A 10904-nucleotide genomic window follows, 5' to 3' on the forward strand; every position below is an offset into this window, starting at 1 on the left:
TACAGAACAGAAATTTACAATCTATAGAAACAAAGACTTCACAGGCAACATGACATCATTAAAATCATATCTCTCAATAATCACTCTCAATGTGAATGACCTAAATGCTCCCATAAAATGCCACAGCGTTGCAGATTATATAAAAAGACATGACCCATCCATTTGCTGTCTACAGGAGACTCATCTTGAACCTAAAGATACATCCAGACTGAAAGTAAAGGGATAGAAAACCATTTTTCATGCCAATGGACCTCAAAAGAAAGCTGGGGTAGCAATTTTCATATCAGACAGATTAGATTTTAAACTAAAGACTGTAGTTAGAGATACAGAAAGACACTATATTATTCTTAAAGAATGTATCCAACAAGTGGATATGACAATCATAAATATCTATGCCCCCAACAGGGGAGCAGCTAGATACACAAGCCAACTCTTAACCAGAATAAAGAGACATATAGATAAAAATACGTTAATAGTAGGGGACCTCAACACTCCACTCTCAGCAATAGACAGATCACCTAAGCAGAAAATCAACAAAGAAACAAGAGCTTTGAATGACATACTGGACCAGATGGACCTCACAGATAATATACACAACACTGCACCCCAGAACAACAGAATATTCATTCTTTTCGAATGCACATGGAACTTTCTCCAGAATGGGTCACAAAACAGATCTCAACCGATACCAAAAGACTGAGATTATTCCCTGCATATTCTCAGACCACAATGCTTTGAAACTGGAACTCAATCACAAGGAAAAATTTGGAAGAAACTCAAACACTTGGAAACTAAGAACCATCCTGCTCAAGAATGATTGGGTAAACTAGATAATTAAGAAGGAGATTAAACAATTTTTGGAGACCAACGAAAATGAAAACACATCAGTCCAAAACCTATGGGACACTGCAAAGGCAGTCCTAAGGGGAAAATACATAGCCATCCAAGCCTCACTCAAAAGAATAGAAAAATCTAAAATGCAGTTTTTATATTCTCACCTCAAGAAGCTGGAGCTGGAACAGAAGAACAGGCCCAACCCACGCACAAGAAGGCAGGTGATAAAGATTAGAGCAGAAATCAATGAATTAGAAACCAGGAACACAGTAGAGCAGATTACCAGAACTAGAAGCTGGCTCTTTGAAAGAATAAATAAGATCGGTAAGCCACTGGCCAGACTTATTTTAAAAAATAGAGAAAGGACCCAAATTAATAAAATTATGAATGAAAGGGGAGAGATCACGACCAACACCAATGAAATAGGAAGGATCATTAGAAACTTTTATCAACAGCTTTATGCCAATAAATTAAGCAACCTGGGAGAAATGGATGCCTTCCTGGAAACCTATAAACTACTAAGACTGAAACAGGAAGAAATTGATTATTTAAACAGACCGATTAATTATGAGGAGATTGAAGCAGTGATCAAAAACCTCCCCAAAAACAAGAGTCCAGGGATTGACGGATTCCCCAGGGAATTCTACCAAACATTGAAAGAAGAAATAATACCTATTCTCCTGAAGCTGTTTCAAAAAATAGAAAGAGAAGGAAAACTACCAAACTCATTCTATGAGGCCAGTATTACCTTGATCCCCAAACCAGGCAAAGACCCCATCAAAAAGGAGAATTACAGACCAATATCCCTCATGAATATGGATGCCAAAATTCTCAACAAGATCCTAGCTAATAGGATCCAACAGTACATTAAAAGGATTATCCATCATGACCAAGTGGGATTCATCCCTGGGATGCAAGGGTGGTTCAACATTCGCAAATCGATCAGTGTGATAGATCATATTAACAAGAAAAGAGTCAAGAACCATATGATCCTCTCAATTGATGCAAAAAAGCATTTGACAAATCAGCATCCTTTCCTGATTAAAACCCTTCAGAGTATAGGGATAGAGGGTACATTCCTCAATTTCATAAAAACCATCTATGAAAAGCCTACAGCAAATATTATTCTCAACGGGGAAAAGCTGGAAGCCTTTCCCTTAAGATCAGGAACACGACAAGGATGCCCACTCTCACCACTATTATTCAACATAGTACTAGAAGTCCTTGCAACAGCAATCAGACAACAAAAAGGGATAAAAGGTATCCAAATCGGCAAAGAAGAAGTCAAGCTGTCTCTCTTTGCAAATGACATGATACTCTATGTGGAAAACCCAAAAGACTCCACCCCCAAATTACTAGAACTTACAGAGCAATTCAGTAATGTGGCGGGATACAAAATCAATGCTCAGAAATCAGTTGCATTTCTATACACGAACAATGAGACTGAAGAAAGAGAAATTAGGGAATCGATTCCATTTACAATAGCACCAAAAATCATACGTTATCTCAGAATTAACTTAACCAGAGAGGTAAAGGATCTATATTCTAGAAACTACAAATCACTCTTGAAAGACATTGAAGAAGACACAAAAAGATGGGAAAATATTCCATGCTCATGGATCGGAAGAATAAACATAGTTAAAATGCTACCCAGAGCAATCTACACTTTCAATGCCATCCCGATCAAAATACCAATGACATTTTTCAAAGAGCTGGAACAAACAGTCCTGAAATTTGTGTAGAACCAGAAAAGGCCCCAAATCACCAAGGAATTGTTGAAAAGGAAAAACAAAGCTGGGGGCATCACGTTGCTGGATTTCAAGCTATACTACAAAGCTGTGATCACAAAGACAGCATGGTACTGGCACAAAAACTGACACATAGACCAGTGGAACAGAATAGAGAACCCAGAAATGGACCCTCGGCTCTTTGGGCAACTGATCTTTGACAAAGCAGGAAAAAACATCCAGTGGAAAAAAGACAGTCTCTTCAATAAATGGTACTGGGAAAATTGGGCAGCTACATGCAAAAGAATGAAACTTGACCACTCTCTCACACCATACACAAAGATAAACTCCAAATGGATGAAAGACCTCGACGTGAGACAGGAATCCAACAAAATCCTAGAGGAGATCATAGGCTGCAACCTCTTTGACATCGGCCACAGCAACTTTTTTCATGACACATCTCCAAAGGCAAGAGAAACAAAAGAAAAAAATGCACTTGTGGGACTTCATCAAGATAAAAAGCTTCTGCACAGCCAAGGAAACAGTAAAAAAAAACTAAGAGGCAGCCCACGGAATGGGGGAAGATATTTGCAAATGACACTACAGATAAAAGACTGGTATCCAAGATCTACAAAGAACTTCTCAAACTCAGTACACGAGAAACAAATAATCAAATCAAAAAATGGGCAGAAGATATGAACAGACACTTTTCCAATGAAGACATACAAATGGCTAACAGACACATGAAAAAAATGTTCAAAGTCATTAGCCATCAAAGAAATTCAAATCAAAACCACATTGAGATACCACTTTACGCCAGTTAGAATGGCAAAAATTGACAAGGCAAGAAACAGCAAATGTTGCAGAGGATGTGGAGAAAGGGGATCCCTCTTACACTGTTGGTGGGAATGCAAGTTGGTACAGCCACTTTGGAAAACAGTGTGGACATCCCTTAAAAAGTTAAAAATAGAGCTACCCTATGATCCAGCCATTGCACTACTGGGTATTTACCCCAAAGATACAGACGTAGTGAAGAGAAGGGCCATATGCACCCCAATGTTGATAGCAGCATTGTCCACAATAGCTAAATCGTGGAAGGAGCCGAGATGCCCTTCGACGGATGACTGGATTAAGAAGATGTGGTCCATATATGGAATGGAATATTACTCAACCATCAGAAAGAACGATTACCCAACATTTGCAGCAACATGGATGGGACTGGAGGAGATAATGCTAAGTGAAATAAGTCAAGCAGAGAAAGAGAATTATCATATAGTTTCACTCATTTATGGAACATAAGAAATAGCAGGAAGATCGGTAGGAGAAGGAAGGGAAGAAGAAAGGGGGGGTAAACAGAAGGAATGAACCGTGAGAGACTGTGGACTCTGGGAAACAAAGTGAGGGCTTCAGAGGAGAAGGGGGTGGGGGACTGGGATAGGCCGGTGATGGGTATTAAGGAGAGCATTGCATGGTGCGCTGGGTGTTATATGCAAATAATGAATCATGGAACATTACATCAAAAACTAAGGATGTACTGTATGGCGACTAATGTAACATAATAAAAAATTATTATAAAAAAAGAAACAGGCGGTGCGCGCGTGCAGGGGGGGGTGGGGTTTGCGGCGGCTCGGACTCACGAAGGTTCCAGAGGCACCACGTGCAGGAGGCGGGCCTGGTCTCACGCCGGATGGGGTTTGCACGCAGGCTTGGGGCGCTGCGACTCGTGCGGGTCGGGCCTGCATCCGGGTAAGCGCGTTCGGCGCAGTGTTTCCTGTTCTCTCCCCTGTGTGGCGGCAGCTCGGGCCTTGCCTGATCAGCCTGACCATGGTTTCAGCTTTGGAAGGGTTGATGGACATTTGGATGATTGATTTTTGGCTGTTATGAACTGTGCCGCTATGAATACTGTGTACAACTTCTTATGTGGACACGTATTTTCAATTCTGTGAGCTACAGAAAGATCTAGAAGAGGTGAAGGTGCTGCTGGAAAAGGCCACTAGAAAAAGTGTACGTGATGCCCTTACAGCTGAAAAAGCGAAGATTGAGACAGAAATCAAGAACAAGATGCAGCAGAAATCACAGATAAAAGCAGAACGTCTTGACAGTGAAAAGCCAGCTGCTGTGGTTGCTCCTATTACAACAGGATGTACAGTGAAAATCAGTAATTACGGATGGGATCGGTCAGATAAGTTTGTGAAAATCTACATTACCTTAACTGGAGTTCATCAAGTCCCCCCTGAGAATGTGCAGGTGCATTTCACAGAGAGGTCATTTGATCTTTTGGTAAAGAATTTAAATGGGAAGAGTTACTCCATGATTGTGAACAATCTCTTAAAACCCATCTCTGTGGAAGGCAGTTCAAAAAAAGTCAAAACAGATACAGTTCTTATGTTATGTAGAAAGAAAGCAGAAAACACACGGTGGGACTACCCGACTCAGGTTGAAAAAGAATGCAAAGAGAAAGAAAAGCCCTCCTATGACAATGAAACAGATTCTACTAAGGGACTGATGAATGTTCTAAAGAAAATTTATGAAGATGGAGATGATGATATGAAGCGAGCCATTAATAAAGCTTGGGTGGAATCAAGAGAGAAGCAAGCCAAAGGAGACACAGAATTTTAAGACTTTAAAGTCATTTTGGGAACTGTGAAGTGGAAATATTGATGTTTCCAATGAGGAAATGTTGGTGAGCTGCACAGATAAATTCGACATATAACTTACTTATACAGTCATCTTCTAAGTAAAGGTAATGATTCTCCCATTTCCTCCTGGAGGAATTATTTAAATAAAATATGCTTACTAAACATTTCCTCCAAAGATGGTTTCCTTAGTAATCTGGGCATTTTGTTTAAAAAAGGATAATATTGTATTCTTGTGTGAAACATAAAAAAGCAAGTCTTGCCTAATGATAATGCCACATTGTGTGTATTTTTGTTCAGCTAAGAGGTAGAAAACAAAAGTTCTTGTTTGCCTGTAAGTTCCTGATATCAGCTCCCACCAATGTAAGAATAAGTAAAAATAAAACCTGAATTTTTGCATAAAAACAAACAAACAAACAAAAAACCCAAATGTGATCCTAGAAACAAAGATGCAGGGATCACCCAAAGGGCCTGTTGAACATGGAGATTCCTGGGCCCCGTCGTGCTTGACCTCCTGAAGCTGGATCTCCAAGCATGGAGTCCTGGTATTTTCTTTTTCACGTGGTGATTGTGAGGCATGTGAAGTTTGAAAGATTGTGAGCTCTCTCCAGACGTGCTCAAAGTACCACTTACTTTTACATATGATGTGGGCGCTGGAAGAGTCTTTAGAAACCCCCTGACTTTATGCCTGTGGACACTAGGAAACAAGCTGTAATTTGGCCACAATCACTCTACTATTAGGGGCCTAGTAAGACTGGGACCCACATATCCTCCTTCCTAACAACCACGTGTGGTTGCATTTGATTTGCATCTGCCATTATTTCCTCATCATCTGTGCAACGGACTGACAGAGATCCTCCCACAGCAACATTCACTTTTTTCTCTTGCTCAGAATCAACTGAAAAGTTAGATAAATCTGAAAAGAAATGAAGACTTAAATTGGAATCTTTTATTTTATCTATGGAAAGTTCTGGCAAATCGCTAATGATGATGATATAATAACAGTGTACAAGGAGGATCTTTGGTCACCAGACTTCTGTTAAAAGACAGTTCTGGGCCATTTCTAGTCACTGCCACTTCTCACTGCTCAAGTCTCATCAAGGAAGGACATTTTTAAGAGTACCAGTTTATTTCAGGTGGCAAATAGAATTTTATTGGACTAGAGTAAGAGTAGCCTTTCTTGAATGCTACATCAAAGATTCAGATTCTGATACCAGTTTCAACATGTATGGTTTTTTTCCCCCCGCCAAGCAATTCTTGGACACCCCCAAGGTGTCTTCCAATCCAGCTTGATTCTGACACTATCTACCTGGAGAGAGTGTCAGAAGGCACAGGGTAAGGGCTCGGTTCTGCAAGACCGCCACCCCCCACCCCCCAGATGCCAATTGTAAGTTCAGATTGTCACCTGTGCTTCTGATGACAGTCTATAAATCAGAGGTTCCAGTGATCCCCTTATGGGTGCCCTTAATGGGATCCCCTTCTAATGGGTTCCATTAATTAGCTAGAGTGCCTCACAGAACCCAGAGAAGCATTTTATTTACTAGATTACCAATTTATTATAAAAGGATATAACTCAGAAACAGCCAGACGGAAGAGATGCATAGGACAAGGTATGGGGAAGGGGTGCAGAGCTCACCAACCTGCAAACTCTCTGAACCCAGTTCTTGTGGGTTTTTATGGAGGCTTTATTACATAGGCGTAGTTGATTAAATCACTGGCTATTGGTGATTGAACTCAACCTGCAGCTCCACTCCCCTCCCCAGGGGTCAGGCAGAGGAGGGGGAAGCTGAAAGTTCCAACCTTCTCATCACATGGTTCTCCTAGCAACCAGCCCCCATCCTTAGGTTACCTGTCCACTTTCCAAAAGTCATCTCATTGATATATAAAAGGCACCTCTATCTCTCTTATCATTTAGGAAATTCCAAGGTTTTTAGGAGCTCTGTGTCAGAACAGGGATGAAGAACAAACATCTATTTCTTGTTATAAATCACAGTATCACCTGGACCATTTCAACCTGCAGGAAGTTTGATCCTGGCAAACTGAGAAAAGTGAAGATAGTAGAATGTGTTTGTACGTGTGTATATAATAAGCACACCACCTTTTCTTGGGACGTGTTGGTCCTTTAATCTGAGATTATGTCTTCCTTTATTTGGAGGTGGAGGGGGAAATGAGAAGCGGGGAGTTAAAACGTCTTTTTTAAAAAATGAATAATGGTGATAATAGGTGGTATTCTAAAAAATGTTCTTATTTGGCAAAAACAAAAGTTGGATATTTTTAATTCCATGAAATCAAAAGTTGTAAACACAACTAGATTTTTTGACATTATCTTATTACCATACTCCCTCATATTGAATCTCATTTCAGCAAACCAGTGCTCACATGCGTGGGGACATACCCGACACTCTCACCTCTTAGTTTCATGACCTTATTTCCAAAATGGTCTGTGTCAAGCTACTTCTTCCTTCTATTCAGTCACATCTTTTTAGGGATCAGATTTGCCCCACCTTCCACCCGTTCTTTCATCATTTAGTCCATTACTGGCACTACAGTGGATATTCAAGTTTATCAGGACCATCAGGCTCTGGACCCCTCCTCTTATTCCCTACATTCATCCCCCTTCTGTCTTCATTGCCTTCTCTAGCCAGCTAAGATTCCATGGTTCATCCATTCAGTAACTCGTTTTTCAGCATCCTGAAGTCCTCTGTATTTTTTTTTTTCAATAAATATGGGCAATGGCCCAAAGCTGGATAAAGCCAACCGACGCCTATACCCAAGCAGCTGAGTCTAACTATCTAGAATCACCCCGCGGGGCAGGCTGGTGCCATCGTGGAATGATTCATAATCACTGGTGTTAAGGGGACCCTCAGCACTGCCCAGCGACCTCACCAAGCTTCTCTGGTCAACTCCCTTTCCCACTCTTGACAATGATTGTTTCAAACTTTCCTTGATGCCACTATCACCTCCCTACCTTCGAGCAGAGACCTTGTCTTCTACTTCATAGAACATATAGAGGCTCTTATAAAGGAACAAACATCCTGCCACCAAAACCATAAAGCTAGCTTCATTAGCACCCAGCCTCACGCTTTCCCCGTTTAAAAAGAGGTCTCCTTTCCTCTTCCTCACAATCATGCTTCGATGTACCCTCACTCACTTCCTGCTCTAGCTACTCCCTTCTCTCTCTCCCTGTCCTTCAAAGCCAATTTCTCAAGTTTCTTATACTTGTTGTTTCTTTACTTTCCACTAATGAATCAATCCACTCTAAGCTGGATTCTGCCTCAATATTTGCAGAGTCCCCTTTGTCGGGATAACCTACAAAACCTGCTGTTGTCACAAATCCAATAAGTATTTAAAATCTCTCTCTCTCTCTTTCTCAATTCTCAGTGGTTTGTCACAATTCCTCTGGAAAGTTTCTTCCTGTGGCTTTCTCAGCCTATAGGGTTTTCCCATCTTTGACTTGGGAGGTCCTTTGTCTCCTTTCCTAGGGGTTCAAATGTTGGAGCTTCCTTTTCCCACAGGTGTTCTCCCTGAGGAGCCCCTCTAGACAAAGCACCTGCAGGGCCATTCTTGACCTCATCTACTCCCCATCTTGTTGACTCTTCTCCAACCACCATGGCCCTCTTAACGCTCCTTCCACCTGCCAGGCAGAAACGGGTTTTTGGAAATTCTTCAGTAAAATCAGTGAATTAGCGTTCAACACACTGGACAAGCACGGTTCCCTCGAAGGAAGGGCTGTCAGGTCCCTGAGCTTGTATTTAAGTCACATAAAACCAAAGCATAAGGAGCAGATTAGACAATGGACTCTTTCAGCTCAGACATGCTCCTTAAGAGCTTTGGTACCGAGTTTAAATTTGGCAAAAACATGTTATTGAAAGGGAGATGCTTGCCTCTTCTGAAGATTCCTAAACATTTCAGTTCTTGAGTCATTTCATTATCTTTTTTTTTTTAATTTTAATTCCAGGATTATTAACATACAGTGTTACATTAGTTTCAGGTGTACAATATAGTGATTCAACAAGTCTATACATTACTCAGTGCTCATCGTAAGTGTTTTCTAATCCCCTTCACCCATTTCCCTTACCCCCTACCCCCCTCCCTGCTGGGAACCACCAGTTTGTTCTCTGTAGTCAAGAGTCTGTTTTTTGGTTTGTTTTTTTCCCCCCTCTGTTCCTTTGTTTTGTTTCTTAAATTCCACATACAAGTGAAATCATATGGTACTTGTTAGGTCTTTTCATTATCAGGGTAGTAAAAGGTAGAGATTCTGGGCGTGAAAATTCTTTTGTGGATATTTGTTGGTCTGCTTACCTTGTGATAATTACCTATAATCATATTGTAAAGGATAAGGATGAAACAAGTAGAAAAATCAATCAAGAAACTAATACTCTAGTTTGTTCCTTCAACAACAAAACCCTGAGAAGTATGTTATGATTTCTCAATTAATACCTACAGAAGTTGAGACAAAGAAGAAAGTTAATAAGCTAAACAAAATCACATAACATGGCTTTTGGATATGTATGTTACCCTCTCCACCCTTCCCCTCTGTACTTATCATGTACAATCCGTGTTCTCATCATTGGGAGAGTTTTGTGCTCCTTCCACCTCCCCTTGATCTAATTTCATTGTTCAAGGCTTGAAAGGTACAATAAAAAGGAGTCATTTATATCGATGGGTTTTAAAATGGAGCTGGGAGGCCATTAAGGTGGGCCTTATGCACACTCCTCACACGGTGGAACCATGGACTTGCACTGGGCCAAACAGCATATATTCCCAGGATTCTGCATGAACACCTGCAATTTGGTATAGGAACGAACTTTTGCTCAGTGATAGCCTTCGCAAGCTACTGTGGTTAGCCGAGACTAGTTTTCTGTTGCCAACACTAATCCAAATTCTTTGCAAACAACATAGACAGCATTCCTTTTTGCCTTTAGTAAGCCCTGACTTCTGTTCCCTAGTGGGTCAAAATTTGGGTTCCTTCCTGAATCTGTGCTCCCAAATTGCCATTCTGAGACCCAAAATAAATGTTTGTTTGATTCAGTTCTGCTTTTCTCAGTCGACACAGGTTGAACCACTGACATGGTTCCAAAAAGTTAAAGTCATCTAGAAAAGTGAACCCATGTGAAATCTCACTTGCATCCCCGTCCCCATCCACCATTTACATTTTTCTTCTTCTCCTTCCTCCTCCTCTTTTCTTCTTCATCCTCCTTCCTTCTTCTTCTCCTTCTCCGTCTCTTTTCTTCTTTTTTTACCCTTCTGGTCTTTCTTTATGAAAATGCACATTCTTATCTCCCTCCTCCCTGTTTACACAAAATACAGCATATTGTCTATAGTGTTCTGTTTCATCCTTTTCTACTTAATCATACATGGGGGAGATTTTTACCTATCAGTTGAGCGGGCTCCTCCTCACTCTCTTACAGCAAATCATGTTCCGTGATGTGGACGTATCACAGTGTATTTAACTTGCCTTCTTTACAGATGGTTCAATGCCATTTTTTTTTAACCATGAAAACAATGTTGCAATGACTAATTGTACATAAAATTTTGTACATGTACAGATGTATGGGTTGTTTGAGTTTCAAGAAATGAAGATTACTCCTTCAAAGAGTAAATAATTTGATAAGTATTGCCAGATTCCCCTCCACAGGGAATAATACCATTTTGCAATCCAACCAGTGGGAGGAGGTATTTCCTTGTTGTGTTGCCCGTAGAAATG

At 40.7% G+C, this 10904-nt stretch overlaps 1 pseudogene; it reads left to right on the top strand.

The window, feature by feature from the left end:
- Positions 1 to 4503: 4503 nt before the first annotated feature.
- Positions 4504 to 5261, top strand: LOC123784569 (calcyclin-binding protein pseudogene; annotated as a pseudogene).
- Positions 5262 to 10904: the final 5643 nt, after the last annotated feature.

Source organism: Ursus americanus, chromosome 27 (assembly GCF_024610735.1).
Source record: "Ursus americanus isolate L20-20 chromosome 27, mUrsAme1.1.p, whole genome shotgun sequence".
Lineage (NCBI taxonomy): Eukaryota > Metazoa > Chordata > Mammalia > Carnivora > Ursidae > Ursus > Ursus americanus.